The 12,566-nt window shown below is 42.3% G+C and overlaps 1 protein-coding gene across 22 annotated transcripts in view; it reads left to right on the top strand.

The window, feature by feature from the left end:
- Nucleotides 1-12,566, top strand: part of CELF4 (CUGBP Elav-like family member 4) — a 1,454,628-nt gene that overhangs the window by 478,123 nt on the left and 963,939 nt on the right. The gene's annotated exons all lie outside the window — the stretch shown is intronic.

Genomic DNA, 12,566 nt, shown 5'->3' with positions numbered 1-12,566 from the left:
GTGGCCCCCGATCCTCCTCTTCTGGGGTCCCTCAGCGGCACTCCTGGCTCCTCCTCTTCTCGAGTGCCCCATTGGAGAGCCGTTCTCCCTCGGGGCACTCGTGTGGGTGCGCTCCTGTGTCCATTGACACAGACAACAGGACTCTGTCCCCCCCCCCCCCCGGACTCCCGCGTCAATGGATTTGATTGACAGCAGTGGAAGCCAATGGCTGCGCTGATATCGATCTATCCAATCAGGACCCAAGACAGCAGCTGGAGCTGGTGTGCTTGTCCCCGTCGCTGGAAAGACCGGGCTCAGGTAAGTAAAAGGGGGGCTCTGGGGGGCTGCTGCATCACAGGAGGTTTTTCACCTTAATGCATACAATGCATTAAGGTGAAAAACCTTGAGGGTTTACAACCCCTTTAAGGAACTGAAATCCATTACATGAAAGGGGTGGGCCAGGGACAGCCAAGCTGGGGAGGAAAGTGCTAGATGATGCTGGATGTCCTCCATCCTGACTTCTAATGCACATTGTGAGAATCAAAGAAAGCACTTTCATTACAGGGAGCCTAAGCAACTGTGCATGACTGAAGGGAAGGCTGAAGTTCTGTTTGAAGGCATCATCCGTGGTCACTATTCCTGGACTGAGATGATGGGCCGCAGATGACACAATCATGCAAATCCTGCTGCTTGTGCAGTTCTTAGCTGTGTGCACAAATGTGAGACACAGATCAGCTCCTGCTGCAGCTTCTCATCTTGTTACAGAGTTACAACATTCATTGGAGTAGAAGGGACCTGAAGAAATGCCTTCTTCTGGTTGCAGCAGACTGATGCCTACGGAACACCTAGGCGGGGCCTTTTTAAGCAACAGTGGGGCATTTTTGATATCGTGACATGCCAGGGAAGGTGAAGCAAGGGGTTTCCCTGTATGTGGCATTACCAGGATCATATAATAATTTGACTTGCTGCCTTGCAGCGGCTTTGTGCCGGCCGGTCCAGCGTAGAAAGAGTCCTCCGGGCTCGTACATGCAGGCGGCCTCTTCCAGACACAGCAGAAGTCATTAGCAGACAGACTTGTTGAGGAATGACTGAGCGCATCCTTTAGGGTCAGACTGCCTCATCCCTGGGAGACCGTCCTTGTGGCACGCATAGCATGGAGCGCTCTTCAGCTCTCTGGGCTTTTATGACAGAGCGTAAATCAGGCCTGTACTTGGCCAAGGTTGAAGCCCACAGTGCTGTATGGTAATTAGATTTTCCAAAGATTTTTTTATTTTTTTCCTCCCCTCTCGCGCTCTCTCTCTCTCTCTCTCCTCCGTTTTATTTATGTAGCTGTAATTACTTCTCGCTCACAGTCGGAATGATTGCTTGTCTTTCAGGACCATCCGAACTCCCCTTTCATTTGACATTTCTTTTGCGGCGCGCGATTGTGCGTTTTCTTTCTTTCTTTTTTTTTTTTTTTTCATTCTTTACGCTGCTGATCTGCCATATCATATCCTATATACAAAGCTGGGATATATCGGTAGATATCATAATGCTATCCTCAAGATTAAATATAATTTCCAGATTCGAAGGCGCGGTGTGATATTTTGAGAGATTCTTTGTTCGGTTCTAGGTTCTATAATTACCTGCAGAATTCTTTTGGAAACAGGCAGTGGAAAAAATCGAGAAGCCGGCTTATTCCAGACACAAATTTAATGGAAGAGATGGAGCAAAAAAATGTTGCACGGTGTTAAAGTGTTTAAATAATGAGGAAAGTTCATTAAAATGGGTGTGTACTGTATAACCCTAGAATGGGTCTAATAGATTTTATCAGCCATTCTTAAGGAGGATTCTGTGGAACACTAGGGTTCCTTCAAAAGTTGGTAAGGGTTCCTTGGTTGACCTCCCATTCGATAGTGGTTGCATAGTTCTAGAGCCAACCCATTAGCACAGCCAGCAGCATGACACCAGTAATCTTTTTGACTGTTAAGGTGGAAGTCTGACCACCACTGTAAGGGCATTCTTCTTAAAGGCCAAAACTGTAAGTGCATTCTTCTTAAAGGCCACAACTGTAAGGACATTCTTCCTACTGGCCACCACTGTAAGGGCATTCTTCCTATTTGCCATCACTGTAGGGGCATTTATCCTACTGGCCACCAATGTAAGGGCATTCTTCCTACTAGCCACCACCGTAGATGCATTCTTCCTCCTAACCACCACTGTAAGGACATTCTTCCTACTGGCAACCATTAGAAGGGCATTAATTCTAATGGCCACCACTGTAAAGGCATTCTTCCTAATGGCCACCACTGTAATAGCATTCTTCTTACTGGCCACCACTCTAAGGGCATTCTTCCCACTGGCCACCAGTGTAAGGACATTCTTCCTACTGGACACCACTGTAAAGGCATTCTTCCTATTGGCCACCACTGTAAGGGCATTCTTCCTACTAGCCACCACTGTAGGGGTATTCTTCCTACTGGCCACCACGGTAAGGACATTATGCCTACTGGCCACCACTGTAGGGGCATTCATCCTACTGGCTACTGCTGTAAGGACATTCTTCCTACTGGCCACCACTGTAGGGGCATTCTTCCTACTGGCCAGCACTGTAAGGGCATTCTTCTTACTGGCCACCACTGTATGGGCTTTTTTCCTGCTGACCACCACTGTAAGGGCATTCGTGGCCACCACTGTAGGGGCATTCTCCCTACTGGACACCATTGTTAGGGCATTCTTCCTACTGGACACCACTGTAAGGGCATTCTTCCTATTGCACACCACTGTAAGGGCGTTCTTCCTACTGGTCACCATTGCAGGGGCATTCTTCCTACTGGAAATGACTGTAAGGGCATTCTTCCGATTGGTCACTACTGTAAGGGCATTCTTCCTACGGGTCTCCACTGTAAGGGCATTCTTCCTATTGGTTACCAAAGTAAGGGGCATTTTTCCCACTGACCTCTAATAAATCGGTTTTAGCAGGGGTTTTCTGAAACCTGAATATTATTTCAAGGGTTCCTGAGGGGGAAGGTTGAGAAAGGCTGGACTAGATAAATAAAACAGATCTACCCTGACACTGGTCTAATAGCCTAGATAGAATGGCTCTACCCTGATCCTGGCCCACTTGAGTAGATAGACAGAATGGATCTACACTTAACCTGGTCTAATAGAATAGATAGATATAATGGATCTACCCTGACACTGGTCTAATAGACCAGATTGATAGAATGGATCTGCCCTGACCCTGTTCTAATAGACGAGATAGATAGAATGGATTCACCCTGACCCTGGTCTAATAGAATAGAAAGATAGAATGGATCTACAATGACACTGGTCTAATAGACCAGATTGATAGAATGGATCTGCCCTGACCCTGTTCTAATAGACTAGATAGATAGAATGGATCTACCCTGACCCTGGTCTAATAGAATAGAAAGATAGAATAGATTTACACTGACACTGGTCTAATAGACTAGATAGATAGATAGAATACATCTACCCAGACCTTGGTCCAATAGACTGGATAGATAGAATGGATCTACCCTGACCCTGGTCTAATAGAATAGAAAGATAGAATGGATCTACACCGACACTGGTCTAATAGACTAGATAGATAGATAGATAGATAGATAGATAGATAGATAGATAGATAGATAGATAGATAGATAGATAGATAGAATACATCTACCCAGACCTTGTTCTAATAGACTGGATAGATAGAATGGATCTACCCTGAGTCCCTGACCCTGGTCTAATAGTCTAGATAGATGGAATGAATCTATCCTGACCCTGGTCTAATAGATTTGATAGATAGAATGAATCTACCCTGACCCTGGTCTAATAGAATATAAAGATAGAATAGATCGACACTGACACTGGTCTAATAGACTAGATAGATAGATAGAATACATCTACCCAGACCTTGGTCCAATAGACTGGATAGATAGAATGGATCTACCCTGAGTCCCTGACCCTGGTCTAATAGAATAGAAAGATAGAATGGATCTAGGCTTAAATTGGTCTAATAGACAGGATAGATAGAATGGATGTTCCCTGCCCCTGGTCTATTTGACTAGATAGATAGAATGGATCTGCCCAGACCCTGGTCTAATAGACTAGATAGATGGAATTAAGCTATCCTGACCCTGGTCTAATAGATTTGATAGATAGAATAGATCTACCCTGAACCTAATCTAAAAGACCAGATAGATGGAATGGATCTATCCTGACCCTGGTCTAATAGAATAGAAAGATAGAATGGATCTACACTTAAATTGGACTAATAGACCAGATAGATCAAATTGATCTACCCAGACCCTGGTCTAACAGATTAGATAGATAAAATGGATCTACCCTGCCCCTAATTGACGCGATAGATAGAATAGATCTACCCTGACCCTTGTCTAATAGACTAGATAGATGGAAAGGATCTATCCTGACTCTGGTCTAATTGACTAGATAGATGGAATTAATCTATCCTGACCCTGGTCTAATAGACTAGATAGATAGAATGGATCTATCCTGACCCTGGTCTAATAGACTAGATAGATAGAATGGATCTATCCTGACCCTGGTCTAATTGACAAGATAGGTAAAATGGATCTACTCTGACCCTGGTTTAATAGATTAGATATGTAAAATGGATCTACCCTGACCATGAGCTAATAGAAAATAGAAAAAAAGGTTCTACTCTATAGAATGCTAAAGAGACTTGCCAAATAAATGTATCCAATTGTTACACTTATTTGCTAATTTTCTATAGTGTTCAACAGAATTGTTACATTGTATAACTTCCATCTAAGCCTGAACCTTGCCAATATTATGTGTGGTTTCACATCAGTACTGAAGACTATTAGTTCAGTTAGTTAGGGATGAGTGAAATTGAGAAATAATTAACTTTGTAAAAATTTAAGTGAAAAAAAAGGGACATAATGATGTCAATAGGGGTGGTGAAATTAACGTTTTTTTTTTTTTTTGTTTTGCTTTTTAAGGTGAAATCACTGAAAAATATTCTATTTATTTTTTACGATGGGTTCTGTCGTCTTTAGAAATTGTAGGCTTTCATGAGCAGGGCCCTCTAAACCCTCCTGTCATGAAATGTTTTAGAACAGTACCGTCTCCCCCTAACTCTTTTATAACACTGGTTGGTGTTGTATAAATCCAGTATAATAATGACAACAATTTAGTTGGCAATTGTCACAAATATGGCTTTGCTTGTCAACAAATCTATGTGATCATCATCTCAATCTGAGCCATGCGATCAAAATTTATATGTATCTTTATATGTATCTTGTGTCTTCAGGAAATTCAAGTTTCCCGAATCATTCCACTCATTCCTAGTGCCAATATTTGTCACTCCTTAAAATCTATGCCAACTCAAGACACTGAATATTAATACAGCCTTTTTTGTCTATCTGGTAATTTTTGTTTATTATCAATGTTTGCATATGCATCTGCTTGAAAGATGCAAAACCATTCTTCAAATCATGTCCTGAAAAAAAAAAAAAAATAGAAAGAAACTTTATTAATCAATATTGGCCAGACAGATACACGTCTGGATATATCATGTGTCAGTACTTATGCGGAGCGGAGTTTCTTTCCCTGACAGCAGTTTAGTCTTGCTCAATTAGGTTTATTCCGGCGATAATATGCGTTCCCAGACCTTTTTATTTTTGTTTTATTTTTCCGCTGAAGGATAATAGATTATCGTAATTTAGAATTTGTCAAGGTAAACCCGAGCAATCTAAGTAGTCAATAAAGGGTTGAGTTCATAAACTCTCATTTAACTCGCCTCCATCTGCTGCTGTAAATCCACTTCTGATGGAGGCTCAAGGATACCTTGACTTGGAGCAGAAAAGGGATTTTTCTTTTTCCTTTAAATGCTTTGCTCTTTGGCACAGCAGTCGTAATTATGTTGTATATATCATAGAACATTAATGCATGCCAAGACAATTCATCAGGCCTGGGATGGATACAGTAATAGTACAGGTTAGGGGGGACATGCAAATTTGGATATTTCATGTTCAAGGCAATGAAGTAGACATATCTATCTATCTATCTATCTATCTATCTATCTATCTATCTATCTATCTATCTATCTATCTATCTATCTATCTATCTATCTATCTATCTATCTATTCTCTCTAGTGAAGTCCTCTACAGATTTCAACTCTACATCCTTTCTTTTCTTTCTTTCTTTCTTTCTTTCTTTCTTTCTTTCTTTCTTTCTTTCTTTCTTTCTTTCTTTCTTTCTTTCTTTCTTTCTTTCTTTCTTTCTTTCTTTCTTTCTTTCTTTCTTTCTTTCTTTCTTTCTTTCTTTCTTCCTTCCTTTCTTTCCTTTCTTTCCTTTCTTTCCTTTCTTTCCTTTCTTTCCTTCCTTTCCCTTCTTCCTGCTGTCCTTCCTTCCTCTTGCAATACTTGTGCAGTAGAGCTGGAGTGTAACAGAAATAAGCAGTACAAGGAGGCCATGAGTTAATATGCTGATAGAAGGAAAGAGCAGATTGACAGAGGACTGAGCTCATCACAGTGGTGCCGCTTCTCCTTTCACTGTCCAGTCACAAGGTGGGGGCTAGTCCGGGATGACCTGGGCACAGGGGAATGGGTTGAGTCATACTGGCCACCAGTCTGAGGACATCTAGTGGATGATAAAGAAGTATTATGGGGGAATTCTCTGAATTGGAGGTGAATATTGCAACAAAAAAGGTTTTTTTGTTTATACATATCTTTTTATATATTTATATTATATGTATCTTATGTCTCTATCTATGTTCTTAAACTACGTAGAAGGTTCTTTACTGTAAGAGCGGCAAGGATGTGGAATTCCCATCCACAGGAGGTGGTTTCAGTGGGGGGCATCAAAAGTTTCAAGAAACTATTAGATAAGCACCTGAACGACCGCAACATACAAGGATATACAATGTAATACTGACATATAATCACATACATGGGTTGGACTTGATGGACTTGTGTCTTTTTTCAACCTCACCTGCTATGTAACTATATGTAGAAAATGGTCACTGTTCAAAATACTGCAAAATACTGTCAAATGCTACAAAGTTTTTAAACAACATTCTGACTATAGCACAAAAACAAGGAGGGGAAGGGATTGGCGGAATTATTTATAAGCGTCTCACAGATCCAAACATGGATGTTTAAGGTTTATAAAATGGTTGTGGATAAAAGTTCTTGGTTCATAAAAGGAGGTTCAGCATAGGCGAACAGAAAATAGTTGCAGCTCTTCGATAACCAGGTCTTGAGTAACTCTAGCGCTAAAATAGTAAACAGAAAAAAAAGGGTGCCACCTTTTATTAATAGTGGTAAACCATGAAAAACATAAATGAAATCACTGTAGCTGCTTAGCAGGTCAAAGACAAGCATATAAAGCCTAGTTCTTCATGCAAAGATCATCCAGGAGATGAGGGCAGCCAGAAGATGCAGGGCTCAGCAGGGAGGTGGCCGGTACATGCAGGAAGCTGCTGGATGACAAGCGGCCTTTCTTCTGTTTGCTACAAACTATTTGTATTGTGTCTGCCCTGGTATTTGTGGCAGCACCTTGTGATGTAGCTTGGCATTGTGCACAGGGTTAAAGCAGAGTTCCAACCATATAAAAGTCAACAGCTACAAAAAGTGTAGCTGCTGACTTTTATTAATCGGACACTCACCTATCCCATGGTCCAGCGATGCGGGCGAACGAAGCCCCGCTCCTCTCCCCCTCCTCTCTGCGGGGCCGGCATTGTCACTGTGGGCGCCCCGCTGTGGCTTCACAGCCGGGCACACACAGCGCATATGTGAGCTGCGCTGCACACTGTGACTGGCCGGGCAATCATCTGGGACCTGTGATGTGTCCCAGATGATTGCCGAGAGGGAGGGGGGAGAGGTGAACTTGCTTCCAGTGCTGCAGTGCCCGGGAGGAAGTGGGAGCTGGATCCCTCTAAAAAGAGGGTATCTGCCCCCTCCCCCCCCAAAAAATGAGGGGGTCACTTGCACTTAAAGCAAAGTTCCATTTTTGGGTGTAACTCCACTTTAACTAAGGCAATGCAGCATTATAAATCACAATGCATTTGTCATTTATTCATAATGTAATAAATGGGTGACATCATGTGGTATAAAAATGCATAGAGATTTGGTTTATAGAGAGATAGTCTGCAAGAAAACAGTTTCTGCTTTGTGCATAATAATAATTATATAAATATCAAAGCAAAAGAGATATACAGCTTTAGTGGTAAACTTTATAAATTGAAAGTATAAAAAAGTAAAAAAATAAAATAAAAAATGTTTTCATTGAAGTCTGCTTTAGGCAGGCTTTTCTCTTGAACAAATAAGAAGGATTTGAGATCCTTGCCACATAAGATTATCGCTGTGTTGTGCCGCTTTCTTTGTGATGTGCTCATTAGACAAACAGACACCCATAAGAGAGAATAATTGGTAATTAGGAGTTTCTAAAAGGCCAGGGAATGAGAAAAATAAAAGCACAAAAAAAAACCAAAAAACAAGAGATTCATTTGTTCGCAGAAAATGACAAAAAAAAAATTAAATGTCTACGTGTGATCAAATATGTTCTGAAACCCAAAAACTTGCAAACATTGCTTAGAGAATGTCATTTAGGAGACACATTTGTGTATTATTATTATTGCTCTTGTTGTTGTTGTTGCTATTATTCTAATTCGTTTTATTATTTTATTGTAATAATACTACTACTAATAATAATAATATTAGTATTATTATTGTTATTTTTATTTGTATTATTATATAAAGTATAACTAAGCAGGTTATGGAGAGGTTGGCCAAAAAGATAAAAAACGTCTCAGAAACTTTCTTACTGCAGATGGAGGAGGGGAATGATACTGCTGCTAAATTGAGCTTCATGATGGACCTGCTTAACCTCCAGACTGTGTATCTGAGCACCATGCACAATGTCTACTTGGAGAACATGGAAAGACTTCAACGTTCAGTGAGTGGTGATTGCAGACTGGCAAGTCTCTAGAGGAAGACTGGACTGTACACTGAAGTACGATACATGGAAACAACCCATGTGTGTTCGCTGGTGGTCTTATTGGGGAAAGACCAATGTGTGTGCTGAAGGAGGGATCTCATTAGGGAAAGACAAATGTGTGCCGGGTTGGTTCTCACTACAGAAACACCAGTATGCATGCTGGAGGTGGGATCTCATTGGCGAAAGACCAATATGGGTGCTAGAAGGGAATCTCACTATGGAAACACCAATGTGTGAGCTAGTGGTGGGATCCAACTGGGAAAAGAGTAGTGTGTGTGTGTGCTGTGGGTGGGTTGTTACTGGGGAAATAACAATGTGTTTGCTGGGAGTGGGATCCCACTAGAGAAAGACCAATCTGTGTGTGTTGTGGGTGGGATCTCACTGGAGAAAGGCCAATCTGTGTTTGATGTGAGTGGGATCTCACTGGATAAAGATCAATCTGTGTGTGCTGTGGGTGGGATCTCATGGGAGAAAGACCAATTTCTGTGTGTGTTGTGATTGGGATCTTATTGGAGAAAGATCAATCTGTGTGTGTTGTGGGTGGGATCTCACTGGAGAAAGTCCAATCTGTGTGTTGTGGGTGGTATTTCACTGGAGAAAGACCAATATGTGTGTGCTGTGGGTGGGATTTCACTGAAGAAAGACCAATATGTGTGTAGAGAGAGGGATCTCTCTTGGAAGGACCAAAGTGTGTATTGCAGGTGGTATCTTACTGAAGAAGGCCAATCTATAATTGGTAAAGTCACACAGGAAAAAGATCTGTGTGTGTGCTGAGGTGGGATCTCACTGGGCAAAGAGAAATATGTTGGTAGGGGGTAAGCTCTCCCTGGAGAAAGACCAGTTTGTGTGCTGGGGGTGGAATCTCACTGGGGAAAGACCAAAATGTGTGTGAGTGGCAGGATCTCAATGGGGAAATACCAATCTGTATTGTGGGGGGGGGGGTGTATCTCACTTGGGAAAGACCAATCTGTATTGTGGGGGGTGGGATCTCACTGTGGAAAAAACAATCTGTATTGTGGGGGGGTGGGATCTCACTGGGAAAAGACAGATCTGTGTTATGGAGGGTGGGATCTCACTGGGGAAAGACAGATCTGTATTGTGGGGGTGGGATCTAACTTGGGAAAGACCAATCCATATTGTGGGGGTGGGATCTCACTGGGGGAAAAACCAATCGGTATTGTGGGGGGTGGGATCTCACTGGGAAAAGACAGATCTGTGTTGTGGGGGGTGGGATCTCACTGGGGAATGACAGATCTGTGTTGTGGAGGATGGGATCTCACTTGGGAAAGACCAATCTGTTCAGTGGTGAGTGGGATGTAACTGGATAGATACCAATGTATATAGTGTGGGGGGGGGGATCTCACTTGGGAAAGACCAATCTGTTCAGTGGTGAGTGGGATGTAACTGGATAGAGACCAATCTATATAGTGTGTGGGGGGGGAATCTCACTTGGGAAAGACCAATCTGTATTGTGAGGGGTAGGATCTCACTTGGGAAAGACCGATCTGTATTGTGGGGGGGTGGGATCTCAATGGGGAAAGACCAGTCTGTATTGTGGGGGGGGTCTCATTGGGCAAAGACCAATCTGTATTGTGGGGGGTGGGATCTCACTGGGAAGAGACCAATCTGTATTGTGGGGGGTGGGGTCTCACTTGGGAAAGACCAATCTGTATTGTGGGGGGGGTCTCACTGGGCAAAGACCAATCTGTATTGTGGGGGGTGGGATCTCACTGGGAAGAGACCAATCTGTATTGTGGGGGGGTGGTGTCTCACTGGGGAAAGACCAATCTGTGCTACGGATGGGATCGTACTTTTAGAGCATGCTTTATTGAATTTAATCCAGGACCAGGGTGGAATCCTCCAGTGTCAATGTAAAACGTATGCATTGTGTTATATATTCTTATTAACATTGTTATTTGTATGAGTTGTATATGTAGTAGTTGCTGTATTGAACATTTTATTGTAATGTCTATGCAGTAAAAGTGACCACATGGCATGACCACCTTGTTTATTCCGCCATCCACAGTGGTTTGCAACAATGTAACAATCTTGTTGCAACGTAAACAAATCAATTACAATGCCAAAGAAGGAAGACATTGAGGATTAAAGCTGACATTTATCTTATTACATGACCAGTCAATGAAACCTGTGTTTATCCGACGAGGATGCAATCTATCATGATATTTGTGAGAGGCTTTTGGCGATGTGGTCAGACGTGGAAATTAATTACAATGTTACACAGCCCAGACTGTAATGAAATGTTACCACACAGCTGAAGGTTAACAATCCAGGCTTGCATCACAATGACCTCATATATGAATGTATAAATAATAATAATAATATATATAGATAGATATATAGATATATCTATATATCTATATATATCTATATATATATATATATATATATATATATATATATATATATATATATACAGTATCTCACAGAAGTGAGTACACCCCTCATATTTTTGTAAATATTTTATTCTATCTTTTCATGTGACAACACTGAAGAAATGACACTTTGCTACAATGTAAAGTAGTGAGTGTACAGCTTGTATAACAGTGTAAATTTGCTGTCCCCTCAAAATAACTCAACACACAGCCATTAATGTCTAAACCGCTGGCAACAAAAGTGAGTACACCCCTAAGGGAAAATGTCCAAATTGGGCCCAAAGTGTCAATATTTTGTGTGGCCTCCATTATTTTCCAGCACTGCCTTAACCCTTTAGGCATGGAGTTCACCAGAGCTTCACAGGTTGCCACTGAAGTCCTCTTCCACTCCTCCATGATGACATCACAGAGCTGGTGGATGTTAGAGAACTTGCGCTCTTCCACTTTCTGTTTGAGGATGCCCCACAGATGATCAATAGGGTTTAGGTCTGGAGACATGCTTGGCCAGTCCATCACCTTTACCCTCAGCTTCTTTAGTAAGGCAGTGGTCGTCTTGGAGGTGTGTTTGGGGTCATTACCATGTTGGAATACTGCCCTGCAGCCCAGTCTCCAAAGGGAGGGCATCATGCTCATGTCACAGTACATGTTGCCATTCATGGTTCCCTCAATGATCTGTAGCTCCCCAGTGTCGGCAGCACTCATGCAGCCACAGACCATGACACTACCACCACCATGCTTGACTGTAGGCAAGACACACTTGTCTTTGTACCCCCCACCTGGTTGCCGCCACACAGGTTTGACACCATCTGAACCAAATAAGTTTATCTTGGTCTCATCAAACCACATGACATGGTTCCAGTAATCCATGTCCTTAGTCTGTTTGTGTTTGGCAAACTGTTTGCGGGCTTTCTTGTGCATCATCTTTAGAAGAGGCTTTCGTCTGGGACGACAGCCATGCAGACCAATTTGATGCAGTGTGTGGCGTATTGTCTGAGCACTGACAGGCTGACCCCCCACCCCTTCAACCTCTGCAGCAATGCTGGCAGCACTCATACGTCTATTTCCCAAAGACAACCTCTGGATATGATGCTGAGCACGTGCACTCAACTCCTTTGGTCGACCATGGCAAGGCCTGTTCTGAGTGGAACCTGTCCTGTTAAACCGTTGTATGGTCTTGGCCACCGTGCTTCAGATCAATTTCAGTGTCTTTGCAATCTTCTTAT

Source organism: Aquarana catesbeiana, linkage group LG01 (assembly GCF_042186555.1).
Source record: "Aquarana catesbeiana isolate 2022-GZ linkage group LG01, ASM4218655v1, whole genome shotgun sequence".
NCBI classification, from domain to species: domain Eukaryota; kingdom Metazoa; phylum Chordata; class Amphibia; order Anura; family Ranidae; genus Aquarana; species Aquarana catesbeiana.
The sequence above is the reverse complement of the archived record's forward strand: the minus strand, read 5'-3'. Positions and strand labels throughout refer to the sequence as shown.